General features: G+C 40.9%; 1 protein-coding gene across 1 annotated transcript in view; it reads right to left on the bottom strand.

Annotated features, from left to right (window-relative positions):
* The window catches only part of LOC139367878 (membrane-associated guanylate kinase, WW and PDZ domain-containing protein 2-like), a 291,127-nt gene that overhangs the window by 75,683 nt on the left and 203,174 nt on the right, over positions 1-12,270 (bottom strand). The window lies entirely within an intron of this gene.

Here is a 12,270-nt window from a genome sequence, read left to right on the forward strand (position 1 = left end):
CATCTGAAACCGAGCTCAGTATTGTGATCTACCGGCATTTTATCATGCGCGTTAGAGGTGAGGACACCTACACAATGCTAATGAATAGCTGCAGTCAGTATTGGCTCCTAAACAAGTTCTCCCCCCATACAGCTACTATTTCAAGTCTGTGGTCAGTGCGACATGGCAGTGGAACCTCACAGACTAGCCTGCTGAGTCCTGGGCCCTCCTGCCCCTCCCATGGCAGTGTGATATGCATCCTCATTGGTGAAGGAGGCTGTCTGTGGTCTCCAGTTGGCTTGATGCTAAACAGACTGTCAGGGGACGTAGATGTGAACATGATCGGAGCTCAGTGGACACTGGTGACATGCCAACACTGGGGTAGTCAAACAAAGGAACACATATACACACACACACACACACACACACACACACACACACACATATACACACACACACATACACACATACACACACATACACACACACACACACACACACACACACAGTCTGACGCCTATTGTGAGTAATTCCGAGCCCTGTCTGTCTTTTACCCTGCAGCCAGTTACCCCGAGGCATTCGGTATACATCTGTGTGTGTGTTTGTGTAAGTGTGTGCGTTTGGTGTGTCAGGCTGATATTCTCTTTAGGGACATTGCCCTGAGCTGTGTGATGTAGGGGGGACAACGGGTGGGATAGGGGATGTGTGTGTGTGTGTGTGTGTGTGTGTGTGTGTGTGTGTGTGTGTGTGTGTGTGTGTGTGTGTGTGCGCAGCAGGGTCAGAGTGTACAGGCACCCATCAATCACACCAGTGATACTATACTATTCAATGTCCATCCATGTCTGAGGATGTCAGGAGATGAAGTGGAAACCGGCACTAGGGGGAACAGTGAGGACGGTTGCGTTCAAGTAGGTTTCAGTTTTGCTAGCTGGATGGGGATGGTGGATGGGCTAAGCATCTGCCTCTGACTCATAGGTTGCAAGTTCAAATCCAATATTAGAAAGTTATTTTTGTTTTAAGCCTATCCCAAACCTTAACCCTTACCTTAAGCACCCTAATTCTGTTTCAGAGTCAATACCTAAACTTAACCCTAACCTTAATTTGGAGTTAATGCCTAAACGTAACCTTAAACACTTCGAAATATGAGTTTACTAACATGGATGAACGTATAATTCTGACGTGAGACTGTTAGATCTAGTGCATGGTGAGAAGTGAGTTTGTAGTGAGTTTGTCACATGTACACTAGATAGAATGAGAGTATATGAGGGTATAGACAATTGGGTATAGACAATTGCACACTGAAATATTAAACACTGAAAATAAACATCACATAAAACCCCGTAGATAGAGATGTGCAGATCTTATTGGCTTAGACTCGAATCATTAACAAAAGTACCAATAATGATGAAGATTCATTCGTAATCCTAAATGTTATTTTTAGAATTTGTGTTTATGTGTTTTTTTGTGTGTGCGGGTGCGTGTGCGTTTGAGTGAGTGTGTGTGTGCATCTGTGTGTGTCTACGAGCAATGATTGAGTGTTAGCTAGATCTGGGGGTAGAGACTTACATGTGTATCAGGAACAGCTAGCTGTAATAAAAAACACACATTTGTGAGTATAAATAAACAAACTAAGTTGTAAATAAATTAACTCTGTGCCTTGAAACTTGTCACTTGGAGTGCTGCCCATTTTTGGCTTTTTCCTTTTTCCTCACGCCATGGCTAACAGACAGCAGCTGTGACATTATGTCCATCCCACAATCCTCTGTGCCTGTCCATCACAGAGACAAGCATGGAAGCCTGGTTGAGTGTGTGTTTGTGTGTACAGTGGTTCCTCCTTTAAAAGTTGCGAGCTTACACCGCGGGAGGTACCCAGGTTCACGGCTTCATTGCTCCAGACCACCACAAATGGGAGTTAGAGCACTCATTATGCATTTGGGTCCCAAGGTTTTTATATGACCAATCGTATTGAGTGGTTCCAATGACGAATATGACCCGAGCCACCTGTCCCTGGTGACTTTCTTCAGCAAAGATGGCTGACAAAACATTACGGGGGAATCAAATGTAAGTAGTTATAACGGCATAACGAGGCAAGCAAAACATGTACAATTGAGAGGAATATGTTAGTTAATGTAGAGACAATCGATTGTGCATATTTTTTTTGTCATAAAGTTAATTTACAAAAATCGCTATTTAGCAAAAACAATTCAGTCATATCCAATACCAGGTGTATCAAATTCAATTTTTTGATTTATGCTGTGTCTGCATGTATGTACTACAATTATAAACTTCAACAGTGTTTACCATTCCTGCTCCTGGGACATCAATGATTACACATTGTAACTATGCAATAGACTAGAAACATGATTTAAGTAAAGGCTGATTTGTAATTCATATTTACAGAATATACAGTACATCCTGCCTTTACGCCCACAAGTGTGCTGAATGACGCATGGAAGAGAGCGAGGAACGAGATGGGAGTAACAATCCAGGCTATTTGCTCTGAGACCGGCATAATAATGTAATGAAACAAGCAGTGAGCAGGTTTCGAACCCTCTACATTTTAGCCCAATGTTCAGCATGCTATCGACTATGCCCAAATGTATTAATTGGGGTTGGGCCGATTGTAGCTAAAAACACTTTATCAATTGAAGTTAGAAGCAAAAAACTAAAACTATTTTAGCACCGTTTTGCGCTGCTCTGAGACAAGCGTGGGGACTCTGAGACAAGCCTACTCCTTTTTCCCCGTCCAGGATTTGAATCCCGGTCTCTCATCCGCACGACACAGGGTTTCTTTGGCTAAATAGCCCATTGTACAGTGCCATGTTTTCCATGCCATCCTAACAGAAACCCAGAGGGTTTTTCATTTTTCATGGAATAAAAACACCATAAAAAACACCATAATGTCTTAATCAAATTAAGTAAGCAAGTACCAGTCAAAAGTTTGGACACACTGACTAATTCCAGGATTTTTCTATATTTGTACTATTTTCTGCATTGTAGAATAATAGTGAAGACAAGTGCGGAATGTGTAGTCCGTCATGCAAATGTTTCCTATTAGCAGGACAAAATACTTTTTATAACCAGGCTACTGTTGTGGAAATCCCTCAACTTGCAATGTATTCGATGCTTAAGTACTCTAAAGTGTTACATTTCTAACTCAAAACAGCAATACAGTATTTCTTCATCAACATCTTTATGCTTTCGTTAATTAAATAAAATAACGAGAAAAAAGACATTCAAATGCGGATATTTATATTAACTACATTTTAGTCGCACTTCCACCCAGCTCCACGACCACAGATAAAACCTTGCTGAGATGATCAATGTATTTGTTGCATTGTTGTATTGTCAATTTCTCTAGCCAAAACATATTGATGGCCTTGACCAGTTCATCTTTGCCTGTCGGCTTGGCAGAGTTACTGATTAATGTTTTCAGTTGATGCCAAACTTTACCAATTGGAATCTTTAACATGTGGAAAGGAGAAAAAGTATTATTTGTTTTCACAAGCGTAGCAAGATGAGTTATTAGCTGAACAATAGGCTATTCAACCTTTACTAAAGAATTGTCTAATAGCCGAGCAAGGTGTGAACCCCCCCTCCAACTTGCAACAAATCATTTGTATCTTTCCACATCTACCAACACACTTATCTACCTACACATGGTTAAGTAATCTAAAGTGTTACATTTCCAACTCAAAACAGCATTTCTTCATCAACATCTTTATACTTTCGTTAATTTTCTTGATCTTCTTCCTTTTTTTCTTTAGCAATTTTGAGCAAATTGCTCAAGGGCGACGGTTGATTAGTCTGTGAAGATGGCGTTATTGAATGTCTTGCCAGCTTAGATCCATGCCTGGACTTGCAGGACGCAAAGTTCTTTGTTTGTCAGACAAATCATTGGAATCATTGACTCACTCACATGTTGAAAGGGCGAGGAAGGAGATGGAGTCAGTATCAATGCCAGACACACCTGTGAGCTCTGGAACTCCACCTCCTACAGAGTCAACATACGTGGCGGGTTCGTCAGGTCTTCGGTTCACCCTGACATTTCCATTCCTCTTCTGACAACAGAACTTGACCAACTGCTCACCAGGCACAGCAAGGGCCGCCCGGACCGTTATGCTGTTCTGCTATTCCAAGGATATGTAACCGAAGAGAAACCACGAGTGGGCACAGAATACATAGCCTTCCCGCTGTGGATATCTATTTCAGCACCGTTTCTCGCTGCTCTGAGACAAGCATGGAGAAATGAAAATGTTCAAATATTCCATGATATTCTTAAGATATGTGTTGACTGAATATAAGCAAGTGATATCTGCTAAATAATCAAGTTAGGTTTCTCCAGAAATAAATAATTCTAAATAACAAACTTTATTTACAAATGAGTGAGAATGTCTCACCCCATGTTCAAGAATGACCTTTTTCTCATTCACTCGAGGTTAAATTAAAACAAAATCTCCAAAATATCATTACTTTTTAAACAAAGCGATTATTATTAATTCATTTAGAATTATACAAAAGCCCCTTAGATATTCTCAGATATTCTCACAGATCCTAATGGAAAATGCCCCTTAGATGTTCATATAGAGTCCTCAATTCTCTAAATGTAATTATTGGCGGACAGTCACATCATAAAAAAAAATATTTGTAGATGTATTGTTAAAATGGTGTAGGTCTTATTTATTTAAAGAGCATGTAAAGGTTAGAAGCAAAAGCCTACACTAGAAACGTTTCGTGCTGCTCTGAGGCAATGAGATTTTATTTTCACTTAATCGCCATTTGAGTATTGGTTAGACAAGAATTAGAAAATTAGGGTACAGAAATGTTATGCACTTAGTGTAACCTTTATTTAACTAGGCAAGTCAGTTTAAAAACAAATTATTACTGACAAGGACAGCCTACTCCTTCCTCGTGCCCTGCAGGGATTCTTTAGCTAAATAGCCCAGTACTCTACTGCCGACCGTCATGTTGTACAGCACCATATGTTCGTTCCAGCAAGTACCAGTAAAAAGTTGACACACCTACTCATTCCAGAATGTTTCTATATTTTCTACGTTTTATAATAATAGTGAAGACCTCGCAACTATGACATAACACAAATGGAATCAGTTAAGAACAAATTCTTATTTACAAGGACAGCCTACTCCTTCCTCCCCAATGGGGATTTGAACCCCGGTCTCCCGAATTCCCCCACTTTCTGTAGTTCAGACATGGCCTGCTCTCCCTTATGTAAGGAAGAGGCACTTTCCCATGTTTACTACTGTATGTATTGTAGACTTACAGTGGGCTAATAAACAAATAAACACATTTCGTTAATAAAATAATGATAAAAATACTCTTTCGAAATGCAGATGTTGTTTTAGTTGTGGATCCATAATAAATTACTATGGAAATAAATATCACTGATTTAACCTCTTGGATCTCTGGGGGCGCTATTTCATTTTTGGATAAAAAACGTTCCCGTTTTAAGCGCGATATTTTGTCACGAAAAGATGCTCGACTATGCATATTCTTGACCGTTTTGGAAAGAAAACACTCTGAAGTTTCAGAATCTGCAAAGATTTTGTCTGTAAGTACCCCAGAACTCATTCTACAGGCGAAACCAAGATGATGCATCACCCAGGAATTAGCAGAATTTCTGAAGCTCTGTTTTCCATTGTCTCCTTATATGGCTGTGATTGCGCAAGGAATGAGCCTACACTTTCTGTCGTTCGCCCAAGGTCTTAGCAGCATTGTGACGTATTTGTAGGCATATCATTGGAAGATTGACCATAAGAGACTACATTTTCCAAGTGTCCGCCTGGTGTCCTGCGTCGAATTCGGTGCGCAATTGCCAGCTGCTTCCACTTTACCATTTGATTCAGGGGAGAAAGCATGTGTCCAAGAACGATGTATCAATGAAGAGATATGTGAAAAACACCTTGATGATTGATTCTAAACAACGTTTGCCATGTTTTCAGTCGATATTATGGAGTTAATTTGGAAAAAAGTTCGCGTTTTGAGGACTGAATTTTCGGTTTTTTTTTGGTAGCCAAATGTGATGTATAAAACGGAGCTATTTCTAATACACAAAGAATCTTTTTGGAAAAACTGAGCATCTGCTATCCAACTGAGAGTATCCTCATTGAAAACATCAGAAGTTCTTCAAAGGTAAATGATTTTATTTGAAGGCTTTTATGTTTTTGTTGAAATGTTGCGTGCTGGATGCTAACGCTAATGCTAACGCTAAATCCTTTGTTTGCTAGCTACTGTTACACAAATTATTGTTTTCCTATGGTTGAGAAGCATATTTTGAAAATCTGAGATGACAGTTTTGTTTACAAAAGGCTAAGCTTGCGAGATGGCATATTTATTTCATTTCATTTGCGATTTTCATGAATAGTTAACGTTGCGTTATGGTAATGAGCTTGAGTCTGTATTCCTGATACCGGATCCGGTATGGGGAGTTCCAAGAGGTTAACGAAATATTGGAACAAATTTGTCTAATGAAGGCAAACAATTTAGAATCCTCCAATCCTGTAGCCTTCACCCGACCGTCACTTTGTACAGCGCCATATTTTCCATTACATCCTAACAGAAAGCCTGAGGGTTTCCTTTTTTGTTTTCCTCTGAATGGAAACAGCATAAAATTAATCAAATTAAATAAGCCAAATTTCTTAAAATCAATCCCATATACTATGTTATTACAAAAAAGGTTTTGAATTCTCTGGTAATGCCAATACGGAATACTATCAAATCCTTCTCAAAGATGACCTGTGGTGGTCAAATTAGCAATAATTTGCAGTAACAGGACAAATGGCTGATAATTAAATGACATGCCACAGAATGCTGCGGCAGCACGCAAGGTGTGCTGCAGTATGATGCAGCTTTTAAAGGAGGAACCACTGTATGTGTGTGGTTGTGTGTGTGTGTGCCCTCAAGTCTGTATGTGTGTCTGTGTGCCTCTCTGTGTGTGTGTGTGTGTGTGTGTTTGTGTGTGTGTGTGTGTGTGTGTGTGTGTGAGAGAGAGTTGTTCTACAGGTCGGCTGGTACAGGCAGCCTAAGTTAACTAGCAACGCTAAATTTGACCCCTGCAACCGGAAAAACTTTTAGAGAATGAGCGTAGAGCACATGTCAAACATGTGCAATTAACTTTCCTCGCAAGTGACCAATCGTACAGGAAATTATAAAGAGGGAAAATGGAGAACAAAAAAAAGAGAGAAAGGGAGTGTGGACTAAGAGTTGCTATATGTTGCAGCTGGTCAATACATAGGCCTACACAGGTCTGTAGAAACAATACTGAATACTAAATGAAATCGAATCAAATTGTATTTGGCACATGCGCCAAATACAAAACCGTGGAATGCTTACTTTACAAGCCCTTGACCAATAATGCAGTTCAAGAAATAGTGTTCAGATAATATTTACAAATAAAAAATAAAGTAATTTTTAAAAATAAAAAGTAACACAATAAAATAACAATAATGAGGCTATATACAGGGAGTACTGATACTGAGTCAATGTGCAGGGGTACAGGTTAGTCGAGTTAATTATTAGCTGTTGATAGTTGTTCAGGACTCTCATTGCTTTTGGATCAAGACTTGGCGCTCCGGATCCACTTGCCGTGTGGAAGCGGAGAGAACAGTCTATGACTTGGGTGACTGGAGTCTTTCACCATTTCTTGGGCCTTCCTCTGACACCTCCTAGTATATAGGTCCTGGATGGCAGGAAGCTTGGCTCCAGTGATGTACTGGGCTGTAAGCACTATCCTCTGTAGCGCCTTACGGTCAGATACCGAGCAGTTGCCATACCAGGCGGTGTTGCAACCGGTCAGTATGGACCCATGCCAAATCTTTTCAGTCTCCTGAGGGGGGAAAGGCATTGTCGTGCCCACTTTATTACTTTATTGGTGTGTTTGGACCATAATAGTTTGTTGGTGATGTGAACACCAAGGAACTGAAACTCTCGACCCGCTCCACTACAGCCCCGTCAATATGAATGTGGGTGTGTTGAGCCCTCCTTTTCCTGTAATCCACGATCATCTCCTTTGTCTTGCTCACATTGAGGGAGAAGTTGTTGTCCTGGCATCATACTGCCATGTCTCTGACCTCCTCCCTATAGGCTGTCTCATCGCTGTTGGTGATCAGGACTACCACTTAATGATGGTGTTGGAGTCGTGCTTGGTGTTGGAGTTATGGATGAACAGGGAGTATGCACCACCGAGGGGCCCCCGTGTTGAGGATCAGCGTGGCAGATGTGCTGTTGCCTACCCTTACCACCTGGGGGTGGCCCGTCAGGAAGTCCATGATCCAGTTGCAGAGAGAGGTGTTTAGTCCCAGGGTCCTTAGCTTAGTGATGAGGTTCGTGGGCACTGTGGTGTTGAACGCTGAGCTGTCGTCAATGAACAGCATTCTCACATAGGTGTTCCTTTTGTTCAGCTGGGAAAGACCAGGTTGGAGTGTGATTGAGATTGCATCATCTGTGAATATGTTAGGGCGGTATGAGAATTGGAGTGGGTCTGTTCTGTTATAATCTCCATTCGGCACAGCCAGAAGAGGACTGGCCACCCCTCATAGCCTGGTTCCTCTCTCGGTTTCTTCCTAGGTTTTAGTCTGGGTTTCTGAACAGCACTTTGAGATATCAGCTGATGTACGAAGGGCTATATGAATACATTTGATTTGGTCTAGGGTTTCCGGGGTGATGCTGTTGATGTGTGCATGACCAGCCTTTCAAAGCCATTCATGGCTACCGACGTGAGTGCTACAGTGCGGTATCTGGATTGGCTGTATCTGGATTGATGACAAGCTATCTTTCAAAAAGCATGTTTATGAGTTAAGAAGTTAAGAATTAAACTGATCAAATTCTGAATTTAATGTAATTTTTGAATTCCGTAAAGTGAGTGTGGAAGAAGTGAAAATATTATTGTTGTCTAACACTAATGACAATCCACCGGCGTCTGACAACTTGGAAGGAAAATTAATGAGGATAATAGTGAACGATATTGCCCCTCCTATTTTCCATATCTTCAATCTAAGCCTGCTAGAAAGTGCCTGGTGGGAAGCAAAAGTAATTCCGCTTCCCAAGAATAGTTAAGCCCCTTTTACTGGCTCAAATAGCCAACCAATCAGCCTGTCCCCAACCCTTAGTAAACCTTTTGACTAGATACAATGATATTTTACTGTCAACAAATTGACAACAGACTTTCAGCACACTTATAGGGAAGGACAGACAACAAGCATGGCACTTACACAAATGACTGATGATTGGCTGAGATAAATTGATGATAAAAAGATGGGAGCTGTTTTGTTAGACTTCAGTGCAGTTTTTGACATTATCGATCATGGTCTGCTGATGGAAAAAATATATGTTATGGCTTTACACCCTCTGCTATATTGTGGGTGAAGTGTTAGCTGTCTAACAGAACACAGGGGGTGTTCTTTAATGGAAGCCTCTCCATCATAATCCAGATAATCCAAAAACGAAAAGCATTGCAATTGGGAAAATTCATTCATTAAACCATTAACCTTAACTACATCTTGTAAAAAAATATGTGAAAATTGAGCAAGTTGAGGTGAACTAAACTAAACTGCTTGGAGTAACCCTGGATTGTAAACTGTCATGGTCAAAACATGTTGACACAACAGTAGCTAAGATGGGGAGAAGTCTGCCCTAATAATGCGTTGATGTGCCTTTTTAACACTATCAACAAGGCAGGTTCTACAGGCTCTAGTTTTGTCGCATCTGGACTACTGTTCAGTCGTGTGGTCAGGTGCCTCAAAGAGAGACCTCTGAAAATTACAGTTGGTTCAGAACAGGGGAGTACGGCTGGCCCTTAAATGTACACCTAGAGTTTATGCATCCACCATAGTTTGTGGACCTGTGATGGAAAGGACAATGCGAGAAAGAATGTGAAAATTGTATTTTTATTTATTTATTTCACCTTTATTTAACCAGGTAGGCCAGTTGAGAACAAGTTCTCAGTTACAACTGCGACCTGGCCAAGATAAAGCAAAGCAATTTGACACATACAACAACACAGAGTTACACATTTAATTAACAAACATACAGTCAATAATAGAGTAGAAAATTATATATACAGTGTGTGCAAATGAGGTAAGACAAGGGAGGTAAGGCAATAAATAGGCTGTGGTGGCGAAGTAATTACAATATACCAATTAAACACTGTAGTGAAGATGAATGTGCAAGTGGAGATACTGGGGTGCAAAAGAGCAAGATAAATAAATGAATACAGTATGGGGATGAGGTAGTTGGATGGGCTATTTACAGACGGGCTATGTACAGGTGCAGTGATCTGTGAGCTGCTCTGACAGCTGGTGCTTAAAGCTAGTGAGGGAGATATGAGTCTCCAGTTTCAGTGATTTTTGTAGTTCGTTCCAGTCATTGGCAGCAGAGAACTGAAAGGAAAGGCGGCCAATGGGGGAATTGACTTTGGGGGTGACTAGTGAGATATACCTGCTGGAGCGCTTGCTACGGGTTTGTGCTGCTATGGTGACCAGTGAGCTGACATAAGGCAGGGCTTTACCTAGCAGAGACTTGTAGATGACCTGGAGTCAGTGGGTTTGGCGACAAGTATGAAGCGAGGGCCAGCCAACGAGAGAGTACAGGTCGCAATGGTGGGTAGTATATGGAGCTTTGGTGACAACACGGATGGCACTGTGATAGACTGCATCCAATTTGTTGAGTAGAGTGTTGGAGGCTATTTTGTAAATTACATCACCGAAGTCGAGGATCGGTAGGATGGTCAGTTTTACGAGGGTATGTTTGGCAGCATGAGAGAAGGATGCTTTGTTGTGAAATAGGAAGCCGATTCTAGATTTAATTTTGGATTGGAGACGCTTAATGTGAGTCTGGAAGGTGGAGTTTACAGTATAACCAGACACCTAGGTATTTGTAGTTGTCCACATATTCTAAGTCAGAACCGTCCAGAGTAGGGATGCTGGACGGATGGGCAGGTGCGGGCAGCGATCGGATGAAGAGCATGCATTTAGTTTTACTTGCATTTAAGAGCAGTTGGAGGCAACAGAATGAGAGTTGTATTGCTTTGAAACTAACCTGGAGGTTAGTTAACACAGCGTCTTAAGAAGGGCCAGAAGTATACAGAATGGTATCTATCTTGCTCCTTATCAGTCTTTCGGTATTGCGCTGAATTTGGTGTCTGCTTGTTTCCCGAGGCTCCGCAATTGCATCACGCCCTCCATACAGAGCCTCTGATCACATTTTCTGATCAAGCATCAATTGTGTTGCAGTAGTGTGACAATGACGGCAGCTGCAGCAGCTGTTATTAACATGAAGGTTGATGTATATATATATTTTTGAGCAGTGTATATACTGTATATATATATATATACACAGTATGCCACTCCACAGAGGATTATCTAGAAAAAGCAGCGGAGATGCGCATTAGGTTTCCAAGAAGAGGCTATTCGTCACAATGTGTGGATGAAGCTTTTAATTGGCATTGGAAAAAACCCGAGATGAGCTGTTACAAAAAAGACCCGCTAAAGCTAAAGAACACTCCGTAATGTTCACAACTACGTATACTTTGAACTCGCGAAAAGTGGGAGGTGTGGTAAGAAACACTGGCATATTTTATTATCGGACCCAGCTTTGCCGGCTGAATATAAAAATCCACCACTTATTGTGTATAGGAGAGATCGCAATTTATGCGATAAGTTGGTTCATGCCAACAGCCAGCCACAAAAGAAAATCATCCAGGCCCTTTTACGCTCTCTACCAAATGGTAGCTATTCATGCAGAGGATGTGCACAGTGCAACAATATGATGAAGTGTGAATATTTCTGCCATCCACACACAGGAAAACAGTTCCAAATAAATTAAATTATTAGGTGTTCCACCACCCATGTTATTTACATGATTAAATGTCCTTGTGGGCTCTGCTATGTTGGTAAAACCTCTCGTTCTCTCAAACAGAGAATTAGTGAACATACAAGTTAAATCAGGAGAAACGACAGGGATTATCCAGTCGCAGTACATTTCAATGACCTGAAGCATAACATTTCTACCTTTTAGATTTTGTGGCATAGAGAAAGTTAAGATATCAGACAGGGGAGGGGATATCAATAATACTCTGAGTAAAAGAGAACGTTTTTGGATTTTCACCCTCCAGACATCATTTTCTAAAGGACTTAATGATGAAATGCCTATGTATATGTTATGTTGTGAATTTGAACATGAATTATGTGCCTATTTAAGATGTATCTTTTTTTCGTACGTTGTACCCAATAACTAATGAAAACTTGCTATGTCCTCATTGTGGTTTTACGCCTTATT

The sequence above is a fragment of the Oncorhynchus clarkii genome, chromosome 2 (assembly GCF_045791955.1).
Source record: "Oncorhynchus clarkii lewisi isolate Uvic-CL-2024 chromosome 2, UVic_Ocla_1.0, whole genome shotgun sequence".
NCBI classification, from domain to species: Eukaryota; Metazoa; Chordata; class Actinopteri; order Salmoniformes; family Salmonidae; genus Oncorhynchus; species Oncorhynchus clarkii.